Source organism: Chiloscyllium plagiosum, unplaced genomic scaffold (genome assembly GCF_037043375.1).
Source record: "Chiloscyllium plagiosum isolate Xiang-an unplaced genomic scaffold, Cpla_swu_hap1 HiC_scaffold_29, whole genome shotgun sequence".
Lineage (NCBI taxonomy): Eukaryota > Metazoa > Chordata > Chondrichthyes > Orectolobiformes > Hemiscylliidae > Chiloscyllium > Chiloscyllium plagiosum.
Window position 1 is genome coordinate 21,629,831 of NW_028270167.1, and position 13,931 is coordinate 21,643,761.

General features: G+C 41.0%; 1 long non-coding RNA gene across 2 annotated transcripts; it reads left to right on the plus strand.

Annotated features, from left to right (window-relative positions):
• Positions 1 to 2,900: 2,900 nt before the first annotated feature.
• On the plus strand, positions 2,901 to 13,403 carry LOC122540518 (uncharacterized). 2 transcript variants are annotated; one of them, XR_015751989.1, is made up of 3 exons: positions 2,901 to 10,434; positions 11,852 to 12,056; positions 12,261 to 13,403. It is a non-coding gene; the product is annotated as an uncharacterized LOC122540518 (long non-coding RNA). The 2 variants fall into 2 exon arrangements; XR_015751990.1 differs by having other exon boundaries at positions 12,722 to 13,403.
• The last annotated feature ends 528 nt before the right edge of the window (positions 13,404 to 13,931 follow it).

Here is a 13,931-nt window from a genome sequence, read left to right on the forward strand (position 1 = left end):
GATGCAACACGTCCTTCTTGTACAGGTCCCATGTCCTGGAAGAGATTCCAATGATCCAGATACGTTGCTTAATGTGAGAGGGTGCAGCAATGATTTACAAGGACATTGCTGGGATGCGAGGGTTTGATTATAGGGGGAGGCTGGAACTTTTTACCTTTCAGTGTTGGAGGCTGAGGGTTGGCCTTCTAGAGGTTCATAAAATGATGAAGGGCATGGATAGGGTAAATAGCCAAGGTCTTTTTCCAAGGATGGGGGAGTCCAAAATTAGAAGGCATAGGTATAAGATGAGAGGGGCAGCATTTAAAACGGACCTAAAGGGCAACATTTTCACACAGAGGATAGTGCGTATATGGAACAAGCTGCCAGAGGAAGTGGTGGAGGCGAGTGCAATTGTAACATTTTAAAGGCATCTGGATAAGTATTTGAATAGGAAGGGTATAGATGGATATGGGCCAAATGCTAGCAAATGGGACTAAGCCAGATTGGGTTTTCCAGTCAACGTGAACAAGTTGGGCTGAAGAGTCTGTTTCTGTAATGTACAACTCTATGAGTCCCTATCTGAAAACCTCCCTCTTACAGCAACATTTGAGCCACACAATTTTGAGATTGAGATTCCGTGAAAGTTCTCTAGATTTATTCCTGGGATAAGACAGTTGTCCTGGGTTGTGAGGTTATGAAGAGTGGATCCATTGCATTTTGGAATTAGCACGGATGAGAAGTGATTTCATTCAAACATCTAAGATTCGAAGGAAACTTGATAGTATCAATTTTATGTGATTTCTTACCTTGGACAGTCACTGTCTCAGGATAAGGTCTTGACCACTTGAGGCCAGATCAAGAATTTTTTTGTCTCAAGTTTTATGAATTTTGGAATGTGCTGTATCTCTCTCTCTCTCCCTCCTCCTATGCAGCAGCAGAGTATGTTTAGTCCTGACATGAATTTGCTCCAGAAATAGACAGATTTCTAGCTTCTAGAGAAATATGGAGTTTGGACAACATGACTGATCTCCAAGCTGTGTGCTTCACCATTCTGGCCATGCCAATTGAATTTACTCCACCATTACCTTATGTGCCATCAGCTGCCAATGAAGGGCCTCAGCTTTGGATTTCTCTCCTTGCCACCCTGTCCCTGACCAACCAGCTGAAATAGTGCAACACTCCATCTCAGGGCAAATAAGGTTGGTTAACAAATGTTTAAAGTCTGCCTTGTACTTTACACATCATATATTTGCCCATACCACTCCTCCCCCAGTTTGCTGCCTAGGCCTCTTCCAGACAGCTGTTCATCAGCATTGATGGGGGAGCTGGAGGATAAATAGGAAATTCCTGAGAAGATAGCCCAGAGTGGGCTGGTTCAGGCAAACAGGAATGCTGACAAGTAATACAAATTTTCACGTCTCTCCATCACTAAAAGCTCTGCTCCTTATGAACATTTAGAAGGCTTTTAGGCTATTCAAAGAAAACTAATTTTCTAAGTTATGAAGGAAATGCTGATGTGTGGGATTAAACTGGACTGATTCTATGTATAATTAGTGCAAGTTAGTCATCTTTCCCCTTCCCTAACCTGAATGATCTAGCTTAGACCAAGCTGCCATTTTCTCTATATTCCTTATAAAGTCAAGTAGCTGGAAAGTGGTTCATCTTCTGAGTAAATTGACATGTCATTGAATAATCTTTAGAACTCTGGCATAATTAGGGGACTTTGAACTTCTCATGAAACAGAATTTGGCAGGTGTTATTCCTCAAATTGAACGTAAACAACGAACGATGATAAAAAAACAGTTCACATCATGAATTTTGGAGAATGACCGTGTGAGAAAATTCTCGAGCAGCTTTTCAGGATCCTCCCTTCCTGTTCAAACAAAGTATCTTTCTTAAATAGCTTTTCATACATGGACTGCCGCTTTAAATCTAAAGGGGTTGGGAATTGCCCAGAAACTTTCCACTCAGTCCACTTCGCTATCGGAGGTAAAATGGAGCTGGGCTTGACTGATGGAGATTGTTATGAGGAAATATATATGTTTATTTGGAAACATATTATGGTTCTCCACTTGGTAATCTGATGGAAAATGATTTTTTTACCTTTTGTTCTGAAGAATTTGCTAAAAGCCTTTTCCAGGGGTGAGTAAAGTCTTTGGTTTTGTTAACTGGATTGCTTTGCTCAATGTCGGTCTGAAGAGCAACACCCTAATTTGTGAGTAGCCGCCTGCAACTTTACAGAGCAATTACTTAGTTTATTGTCAGTACAATTTTTTTCCTAGTTATTTTAATCAGCGTGTTCGGACATATAACTGGGATGGATGGACTTGAACCCATCCTCCAGGATTCAGAGGTAGGGGGCATAGGAACCCCAATGTGTGGGGCTAGACCCTAATGCTTCTGGCTCAGAGAGAGATATATATCATTGTGCCAGAAGAGTCCTCACAAAGTACACCTTTTGCATCAAGTGTCAAATGAAGGATCTCTAATAGCACAAAACTGTTGGAGACTGCAAACAGTTCCTGAATCTAAAGCACAAGTTTTTAGCCAGATCAGTGGATGATCTGGAACTGATGTCTCTACTCCATTTGCATAGCGCCAGTCCTCCCACTTGCTCTAATCTGAGTTACTGAATGAACAGTAAAGCAGCAGGATTGGGGCTAAATTAATGTAATAAGGTGAGAAAATGGGAATTAAAGGGGGAGTGGTGCAAGTGAAAGGGAGCTGATAATGTTAAAGGTGTTGTGATTGTAACAAGGTCAGATAGAATGTGAATTACCTAATCAGAGCTGTTAATCTGGTCTGATCAGAGAGCCCCGGCTGATATAAAAGGATTGAGTGTCTCGGAAACTAGCACTCTGGTGCCTGACTATGTATGAGGCAGTACTATAGTCAAGGACTATTCATGTGTAATTGAAGAGATAAAGGATGACTTGGTGTGGGATATAAATGAATTAATGTTATTTCTGCAAGTATAAATTCTGATACAGAATAGGAATGAGAAAATACATATTCAGCAAAAAGAAAGGATATGTGAGCATGAGACATGAATACAGAACAATGGTGGATATATGGGCAAACAGGAAAGCATCTGTTTCCCCCTTACTCGGAGACACAGGAACAAACCCTAATTAGAGAGGTCAAAGTGGCCTCTGGATGGAAATAGATGCTGATAGAAGAAAAGATATGCCTAATCAATAATCTATAATAGACTGACGTCAAACACCCTTATGGGAGTCAGAGATAAGAGTTTGTCACGGACAAAACAGGATAAACAGAAGTTGTGGGATCAGTCTTAAGGAAATGAGTGACGTAAGCGAAGCAGGGAACAAACAATGGAATAAGGAAAAATATGGGGATTCAAACTGTATAAATTTCGAGAGTTTGTTGGATATAGTGTGCATTCTGTAATTACCATACCTGGTAATTAGACAAGGCATCCACCTATAGGTGTATAAATAAAAAAGAAGCTGTTATTCAGATATTTGTCTCGGACTGAAATTATTAAAGTGAGTGAGCTTTTGTTTCTCACAATTGGGGGCTCGTGTCCGGGATTTTCTTCCATCACCGGGGGGAGTGGCTGGCCTTGGACACTGGGAAGACGCGTCCCGTTCCCCATTGAGGAGCGGTCTCGTGTCCCGGTTTGGTCTGCTCCCTTGGGTGACTGGTGTGAATCCTATAAGAGAGACATCTGAATCAGACAGTGATACGAGCTCGATAGAAAATACGGTGACAAAAGGGGCCAGGCAACTCTGTGCACAGACCAAGGTAAGAAAATTGACTTTTAAGTATTGCCTTGGTGGCCGGGATTGAGTTTTAGTAGTTAATAAGGGACTAACGAAGGAACTCAATATGGCTTGCGCTTTGGGTTAGGAAAAAGCCTCCGGGGAAACAAAGTAAGGAAAAGGCAATGGAAATGGAGGCGGGGTCCCTTACAACATTCCTCCGGAAAGTCCTTTGGGCAGGATGTTGTGGAAATTGGCAAAATAATACTTGTACAAGGGAGAAAGATGATTAAATATTGTTGCTTTGTATGGACTAAGGACTCCATTCTTCGTCCCGCTGTCTTCTGGCCAAAGTACAGATCGGACGAAGACTGGGTTTGTGAATATCTGAGTTTATATGTCAATGTGCGAGAGAGAGAGAGAGAGAGAGAGAGAATGTAAAGAGCTGTACAGCTGGTAGGAAGTTTAACCCTTTGTGATTTGGTTTGAGTGAACATTTGTTTGTTGGTGATTGAATGTTTGTGTTTTATTCCCTGGAGCTTGAGTTCCAGGACTGTTTTGAATCTGATTTTGTTATGGAAACTTAACATGATTTCTTTTAAGGTTAAGGATTCTATTGTGATTATGAAAAAAAAAAGGAATGATAACTCCTGTTCTTTTTACAGATCATGACTGCCTTACTATCAGTTTCTAACTAATCTCTTATCTTTACATAAAAGCGATTTATGGAGGACAGTTGAAGTTTCAGTTCAACATTAGATTGTAGTAAAAGCAAAATTCTATGGTTAATATTTGTGACCTTGGATTCAGCCATTGTTCATGCATTAGAAGTTGTTTTTTAAAAAAAACTTGAGTAGACAAATTCTTTTAAGGCAAGTTCTGATTATTTTACGACCTATAGTATTGTAATTGAGCAATGATTGGTCAGGACTATTTAAGAAAACTAATTCTGGATCTAAATTAAAGGACTAAAACTGGGTAATTACAGTGAATTGCAAAATTGGGAACTGTATGCATTTTGCATTTTAACTATTAAATACTGAAGAAATGAACGTAAATATATATAAATATATTTATAAGTTAGGAACAGGCTTTGAAGGTTAGTCAAGCAGTAATTGATGAATTGGTGTTTGAAGTTATGGGGAGCTAGAAATATTGCAATATTTCTTTAAAAAAAAAGAAAAAGGGGAAAAACGTAACGACTTATCCCCTTCGGGAGGTACCTATAGGGGACAAAGAGATTGGGTTTGTAAGTGCCCCCCTCACCAGTGGGGAGGTCAGAACATTTAAAAAGGAAATGGAGGTCCTGGTTGAGGATCCGGTGGGGTTGTCTGAACAAATTGTTCAATTTTTGGGGCCCAGTCTGTATACCTGGGCTGAATTAATGTCTATTTTGAATATATTATTTACTGGGGAGGAAAGGGGACTTGTACGAGGAACTGCCATGAAAATATGGGACAGGGAACACCCGATTGGAGATGGGGATGCTGGATAGGGAGAGATGAAGTTTCCCCTCAGAGACACCCAGTGGGAAAACCAAAACCCGGAGCATAGAGAAGAAATGAGGGAATTGAAAGACCTGATTCTAAAAGGAATAAGAGAGGCAGTTCCGAAGTCACAGAATTTGATTAAAGCCTTTGAAATTAGACAGGAGAAAGATGAGACTCCCTCAGCTTTCTTGCAAAGATTAAGGGACTCAATGCGGAAATACTCTGGAATGAACCCTGAGGACCCAGTGGCACAGGGTCTTTTGAAAGTACATTTTGTGACAAGAGCATGGCCAGACATACAGAGAAAGATACAGAAGATAGAAGGATGGAGTGAAAAACCATTAGATGAATTGTTGAGAGAGGCACAGAAAGTGTTTGTAAAGAGGGAGAGGACAAGGGGGAACATTTGATAGAGGGTTTGAGCGACGGGGGCAGAGATGGAAGTCGCTACAGGCAGGATGCTATTATTGCGGAAAGATAGGGCATTTTAAGCGGGAGTGTCCTGATCTACAAAGGGAAGAAAAGGCAATTCCGCTTATGAATTATGATGAAGAATAGGGGTGTCAGGGGTTCCTGCCCTCGGGGGCCCACCAGGAACCCTTGATAAACTTGAAGGTGGGACCCTGTAGGGAAGAGGTAGTCTTCCTAGTAGATACGGGGCAGCACGGTCATCGTTGAATTTTAAACCAAAGAAAGTAGAAATGTTTACACGGTCAATTACTGTTTCGGGGGTGAAAGGGGAAGGATTTACTGTTCCAGTATTTGAACCTATGATGATAGAAGGTCCTAAGGATAGGATCACAGGGGAACTGCTGTATATCCCTGATATAGGAAGTAACTTACTGGGGAGAGATTTAATTATCCTTATAGGACTGGAGATTGAAATTCAGGAAAAAGAATTAGTTGTACAACTGGCAATATTGACAGAGGATGCAGAGAGAGAGATAGACCCTATTGTATGGGCTAGAGAAGGGAATCGTGGAAAACTACAGATCCCTCCCCTTACAATAAATTTAAAACGGAAAGGGGACGTTGTCTGTGAGCGACAATATCCTATTTCAATAGAAGGTAAACGGGGACTGCAGCCAGTAATTGAGGGACTGATTAGAGATGGACTGTTGGAACCATGTATGTCTCCTTATAATACCCCAATTCTACCAGTACGGAAATCTGATGGAACTTATCGATTGGTGCAAGATTTGAGAACATTAAATCGGATAGTGCAGGTCAGGCACCCAGTAGTGCCAAACCCCTATATGTTATTAAGTAAGATCCCTCATGATCACAAATGGTTTAGTGTGATAGATTTAAAGGATGCCTTTTGGGCTTGTCCCTTGGCGGAGGAAAGATTTGGGACTATCCCCCTATGAAATCTTATTTGAATTACCTTATCTGGGAACACAGGGAGAATTGCCAATTCCCGAAACTAAAGATTTGTTTTTAAAGAAGTATATACTGGGCTTGTCCTCCTCTTTATCTTTCCTCAGAAAACAGGGTCTATTGGCACAGACTCCGCCCCTTGAATTTGCTGTTCATCCCATCCGGCCAGGAGATTGGGTCTTAATAAAATCATGGACAGAGACTAAGCTGCAGCCAGACTGGGAAGGGCCGTACCAGGCTCTTTTGACTACCGAAACGGCAATAAGGACGGCGGAAAAAGGCTGGACTCATTATACTCGGATCAAAGGGCCAGTGGACCCTCCAGTTGAGGAAGAAGTCTGGACAGCCGAATCAACGCAAGACCCGCTGAAACTCAGACTAAAGAGACTTTGAGTAACTGACTATACAGTGGCGACGCGAGCGCGGGATTATTTCTGTAAGATTGTATATTAAGCCTTTTTGTGTTCTAGCATAATGATCAGAATACTGGGAATGCTTAGAGTTATGATGCTAGCCCTCTTGGTATTAGGATTTTGTCACATATCATTTTCATATGTATTATTAATGGTTCCTGAGTCTGATAATCCACAAGTAATAGACACTGATATATGTAGCTTAGTAAATTGTGGGAATGTAGCTAATCAGAGACAATACCGCAACTCAGAGATACATCTTAAGTCCTATGGGGATGGCCTTGGGGATGGTACCTGGTATAATGGTCTTGTCACAATACACCGGGCCCCCTTTCGACCAGCACCGATTGTCCCGATAAAAAGTGTAACCCCATATATTTAACGATAAGAAAAACCACATGGCACGGAGCGGTTTTGGGAGGTGGCACTTATGAGGTACAATTAAATGAAACATTTGGGATTGAAATGAAAGCAAATAGGAAGGAGTTTGTGGGCTGTTGTTTTCGAATTAGCATAGGACAGGGAAAAATGGGTAGAATTACTGGGTAATGAGATACAACCTTTCACCCCTCCCAATGATCCTACAGTAGTAAAAATTATAGAGGTAAAGGATTTGAAACAGACCATCGAGATAGAGACTGCGTACGGGGATGCAAATGCCTGGGTTGAATGGGTAAAGTATACTGTAAAAAGTCTGAACAAAAGCAATTGCTATGCATGTGCCTCCGGTAGGTCAGTGGCCCAGGTGGTTCCCTTTCCGCTTGGGTGGAAGCGAGACAGGAAGGGCATGAAATGTATGATAGCCCTGTATCAGGATGAGACTGCATGGAATGATAGGAATTGTACCTCCCTATCTCTGATGTTCCCTCCCTTGGAGGAGAAAGATGCAAAAGTTCCCCCCACATTTTCCGCCGTAGTTGGAAATCACACGTCATGTGTGCACAAGCGAGGTACGAGTCGGTCGAGAGATTTGGGGGAGCTGAAATTATGTACAGAGATTAAGAATGTTACCGAAACGGAGAAGGGAGGGAACTACTCAGCATTAAAGGTTCCCCGAGCGGATCTGTGGTGGTACTGTGGAGGAAAAATATTGAGACCCACACTACCTCCGGATTGGAAAGGGATATGCGCAATTGTACAATTGGCAATTCCATTTACCCTGGCATTTGAGAAGGAAAAGATAGTAGGGAAAAAGGGAAGGGGTAAGAGATTACTGTTAGATAATTCTTTTGATGACGGGATTTATCTCAATTCGGTAGGAGTCCCTGGGGGGGGGGGGGTACCTGATGAATTCAAGGCTCATAACCAGATTGCAGCAGGCTTTGAGTCAGCTCTCTTTTGGTGGGCAACAATTAATAAAAATGTAGACTGGATAAATTACATTTTTTTTTATAATCAACAGCGATTTATAAATTATACAACAGAGGCGGTTAAAGGAATATCAGAACAGCTTGATGCGACAAGTAGGATGGCATGGGAAAACACAATAGCCCTTGATATGATTTTAGCAGAGAAAGGGGGTGGTGGTTTTTATCCTTACTTCCCTGATAATAGTAGTCAGGGTATTGGTGGCCATTGGCTGTTGTGTCATACCCTGTATACGAGGGCTCACCCAGAGGCTGATTGAAACAGCCTTGATGAAACGAATGCCCCTGAGGGGAATCAGACAGAGCAACTTTATCAACTAAATAATAAGGAGATGAGTGAGACTAAGTTGGATGAAATCTCTGAAATGATGCTTGCGAATTTTGGGAACAATGTTTAAAAAAAAAAAGAGACAAAAATGCAGAAGATAACAGATAGTAATGAAAAGAAAAAGGGGAAATTGTGGGATATAAATGAATTAATGTTATTTCTGCAAGTATAAATTCTGATACAGAATAGGAATGAGAAAATACATATTCAGCAAAAAGAAAGGATATGTGAGCATGAGACATGAATACAGAACAATGGTGGATATATGGGCAAACAGGAAAGCATCTGTTTCCCCCTTACTCGGAGACACAGGAACAAACCCTAATTAGAGAGGTCAAAGTGGCCTCTGGATGGAAATAGATGCTGATAGAAGAAAAGATATGCCTAATCAATAATCTATAATAGACTGACGTCAAACACCCTTATGGGAGTCAGAGATAAGAGTTTGTCACGGACAAAACAGGATAAACAGAAGTTGTGGGATCAGTCTTAAGGAAATGAGTGACGTAAGCGAAGCAGGGAACAAACAATGGAATAAGGAAAAATATGGGGATTCAAACTGTATAAATTTCGAGAGTTTGTTGGATATAGTGTGCATTCTGTAATTACCATACCTGGTAATTAGACAAGGCATCCACCTATAGGTGTATAAATAAAAAAGAAGCTGTTATTCAGATATTTGTCTCGGACTGAAATTATTAAAGTGAGTGAGCTTTTGTTTCTCACACTTGGTAATGGGATACTGGCGTCTGTGAAGTTATTTCAGAAGGTACTGGATTTAACTGGGGGATGGGGAAATGGATGTTGATGTAGGAGTGACGGGTCAAAAATAGGAGGATTAGGCCATTCAGCCCTGTGACCCAGTGCAAATGTTCTGAATGGTGGACCAAGCAAGAGAAGTGAAGTCTTGGAGTGTTTGCCAAGAAGAGAGGAAAAGAACATTTGTGTGTGATGAGGAATATTCCCATATTAACAGAAAGACAGGATGCCAAAAGCTTCTGAAAGCAAGAGAATGATGAGTAAAAAATATACTTCCATGATAGTGACTGAGTAAGACTCCTGAACTGGAGCTCTTCCACTCCAATCATTTCTTTTCTTCATTTCCTCTCTTTTTGTGTTTTTCTCTTTCTCTTTTTAGTTTCTTTCCTCGGAAGCTTTGGCGATATGCTGGATGAAAGCCAGCATGGACCTTTGGCCCCAGTGCAGACTGGGAGTTCCAGCCCCAGGGCGGACTGGGAGTCCTGGTCCCAGTACAGATTTGGAGTTCAGGCTCCAATGTGGATTTGGAGCTCAGGCCACAGTGCAGACTCAGAGTTTAATCTTTAGTGTAGATTTAGAGTTCAGGCCCCAGCGCGGACTCGGATTCCAGACCCCAGCACTGATTTGAATTGCCAGCACTCCTGGCCTTGAGGTGAATCTCTGCGCAGTCTGTGTTGGAAGGACTGCTATTCTGAATTCTTATTTCTCTATTTTACTAATACATTGCTGGACCTTTTATTTCTTTATCTTTTGAATATTTTCCCTCAGAATTTGTACTTAAGAATCTGGACTAAGGTATTTGTGTATCTGAGATGTAAGGTGCGATTAGTAAAATTTTAACAATATTCACTTGAGTATATAAGACAATAAAGGTAATTCTAATTCTAAAATAGGTTCCTCAGTCCAAGAGTGCAGGGCTTATGAAGACCCTAAAACATCCAATAGCAAGCATGTGTCATTTCATAGGCTGAGCTCCTTCTGCTGCTAAACCAGGTAAGGACAAATGAAAGTTGCCCTTTCCCCATAGCTGAGGCAGGCATAGGGCCAAATGCACATTCCTTCCCAGGACTTTGTTACAATATGTCTTCACCCTGAATGAGACAAGCTGCACAATCATTCAATGTACATGGAGCCATCAGACTTCCAAAATATATGTAACAATGGGCCAAGTGGCCTCCTCCTTCAATGCTGTAACCATTCAGGGTGAGTCTGGGAGAGAAGTGTTAATTTGATCTAAGAGAGGGAGAGAGAGAGATGAGAGGAAAGTTCAGGTGAATATCAGCGTGCCCTGACTGAGAAAGAATTGAGGAAAGAGAAAGAGAAGTGTGGCAGAACATAAAAGGGCAATAATCCTGTGCTGTCCTTAGAGAGTGAGAGAGAGAGACAGCTGATGGTTTAATCTGAAGGTCATCACATCTCAGATTCCTGTTTACATTAACCATGTTACTGGTTCCAGCCTCTCTCTTTTTCTTTTATCTTCTAATGGGGCATTGTTTAAATGTTTGGTTGCATTTCATTCACAGTCCTGAACTACAGCCTCCTTAGGGCATTTGCTCCTGGGTTTGGCAAGATGATCATGAACAGATCCAGGCAGTGGGGGATAGCGGGGAAAATAAAAATGGCTGCCTGCCTCTCACCTGTGGTTCTGTCCATGTGCAGGTGTCCTTTGAGAGAGAACACGCTGGTACTCTTCTGGCCTATGTGGCCAGTGGGGAGCATAAGGGCTAAGGTGCATTATCACCCCAACAACAAGATATTTTGATACAAATATAATTGTTTTATTCTCAATGCAGTGCCCCGTAGGAATTGTCGCCATTAATATTATCTTATTGTTCATTTTTCAAGAGTAGAAAGAAGGTTGAGTCATAGCAAGCAGCCATAACCACAAGCCCCCAGTGATTGCTAACCAGAAGATACAACGTGCTGTCAGAGCTGGTACCTGAAAATACAACACATTGCAGACCTTAACCACTTATTGTGTGAAATGTTGTTCCTTGTGTTACTCTTGCTTCTTTTACCAATTAGTTTAAACCGCCTCTTTTTCATTCTCCATCTCTTTCATGAATGGGAGCAGTTACTCACTATCAACTGCTCTCTACACCCTTCACCATTTCCAGCTCCAACCGAAGTTGGAAAAATTCAGGTGAACTGGATTTCCTGATGTTGCAAAATAGTTGAGAAAGTTCAGTCCCCACTGTGCAGTAGTCTGACTGTGAAGGAAATATCACTGTCATCAAGAAACAATGGGAATGGTGAGAAGAAATGGAAAGTGACCCTGATTCTCACATACCAACTCAAGCAGGCAAATGTTGATTCTCAGAAATATCCCACAGGTGTTCCACCAATACTGCTTGTATTACACTTTGCGACTTTCTTTCCCAGTTAATGACTGGGTTTTGAACTATTCCAGGTCCAAGATTCCACACACTTCTTGAAATTGGATGTGGTCCCTGTCTTCACTGCACTCTCTGTGCCACGGAGCATGTGGAGGAAATGGTTTTGTCTGATTATGCTTCCAACAATCGTCAGGAGATTGAGCAGTGGTTACAAAATGATCCAAAAGCTTTTGGCTGGAGCCCAATTGCAAAATTTGTGTGTGAACTGGAAGGCAACAGGTAATTAAGAACTAACCATGAGGTGCTCTGCTCTTTTCAATAGAAAAGTTTGCTTATTGATCCATTTACATTTTTCAGTGTGTTACTGAGACTTACAGAGCAAGAAAACTATGGGTCTGAATTACCTGACCTCCTCTGGTGTGATTTGATTTGACTTATTAGTGTCACATACCAAGACACAGTTTTGTTTTGTGTGCTATCCAGACAAATCATATCTACGTGAATACATCAAGGTAAAAGAACAGAATGCAGAATATAACATTACAGCTGCAGAGAAGGTACACAGAAAGGTCAATCGAATATGTGTGAGATTCGTTCAGAAGTCCAATAATTGCAGGGAAGAAGCTGTTCTTGAATTTGTTGGTATGTGCTTTCAAACAATTGTATCTTCTGCCCAATGGAAGAGGTTGGAAGAGAGTGTGACCAGGATGGGCAGAGTCATTGATGACGTTGGCTCCAATGGCCATATTCACAAAATGTTACGTGACTTTGTCAAATTTAATTTGATCTTGTTCCACTGAATTGCCTTGCAATGCATCCGTTTGTTAAAAGTGCTGTACAAATGCAACTAGCTATTGAAGCACTTAAAGACATGATAGGGTGAGGAAATGTTATTTCTTTAACTGAACATGAGCTGACAGAAGTTCTCCATTTATTTTGGGCAGATCAACCTGCAGAGTTCTTTCCATCACTTAGTCATCACTAAGTTTTTGCTGTGGAGTATCCCCTCGACTGGAAACTTGTCAGAGCAAACATTAACAATAGGCTTGAAATGCACAATGCAGGTCATCCCCTTTTAATACGGCACACATTCTTTATAGAATCTAGTTTTCAGACATTGAGTTTGTATCTATGAGGGAAAAGTGGCAAGAGAAAGAGAAGAAGCTGAGAGATTCCATCAAGCAAGTTTTGAAGTGTGACGTTCATCAAAATAACCCTCTGCATTCAGTGGAATTAGAACCTATTGACTGATGACTTCTTTGTGTCTGGAAGCTGCCTGAAACGATAAAGCAGCTTACTGCACAGCTGTTAGAAACGTAACCTCTCTGTTAAAACTGGTGGGTTGCTTATTATGATCACTGTTTTGAACAAGACCTTATGTACAGTGGATAAACACAAGTTCTCATGCCTGAAATTTGATCAGGCCTTTTTGGAAAAAAACTTTGAAGGAGACAGGTTATGAAATAGCACAACTTGAAATATTTGTTGTTCCTAAAACTATAAACACTATGTCAGGCTGCAATCTCCTTGGATGCTCGCATGAAAGACTATATTGAATCAATAATGTAACTGTTATAGATTTATTCTGTTGAACACTGACTAAAATTACAACAATTAAAGCATATTATAAAGCAAATCAAAATACTTGTTTATTATTAAGATTATTTATCTTAGCTGCTTTACTCATTCTTAAGAAACAATGTGGCCAATTTTCTGAGGGTTGGTGATCTTATGCAGGTTGCCACACCACCTCTTTCAATAAAAGAAACAGGCTCTACATTTCTGATTGGAGATTGTGTCTTTCAGAAATGTAGACCAGTATTTCCATTCAGACTGCTGTTTTGTAGCACAGGACCATCAAAGGAAGGTAAACCATGCTTCATTTTCACAGCATAAGCTGTCATATTCAGAAAATATAAACATGTGATTACAGTGCCATTCTGCATTACAGTGATTACATGCAACATTGATATCTTTGCTTACCATCTCACCTCTGACCATTCTGCCAGAGGTGGTCAGAGTGATCCATTTGCCAGTTGCATCTCACTGACTGGGTGCTGTTTGGTACCTTATAAAGCTGCAATTGTTTTCCTGAGATCATAATGCCAAGTAATGTTTTACAATTTTTCCCTACCACTGCTATCTGTTTTTCAG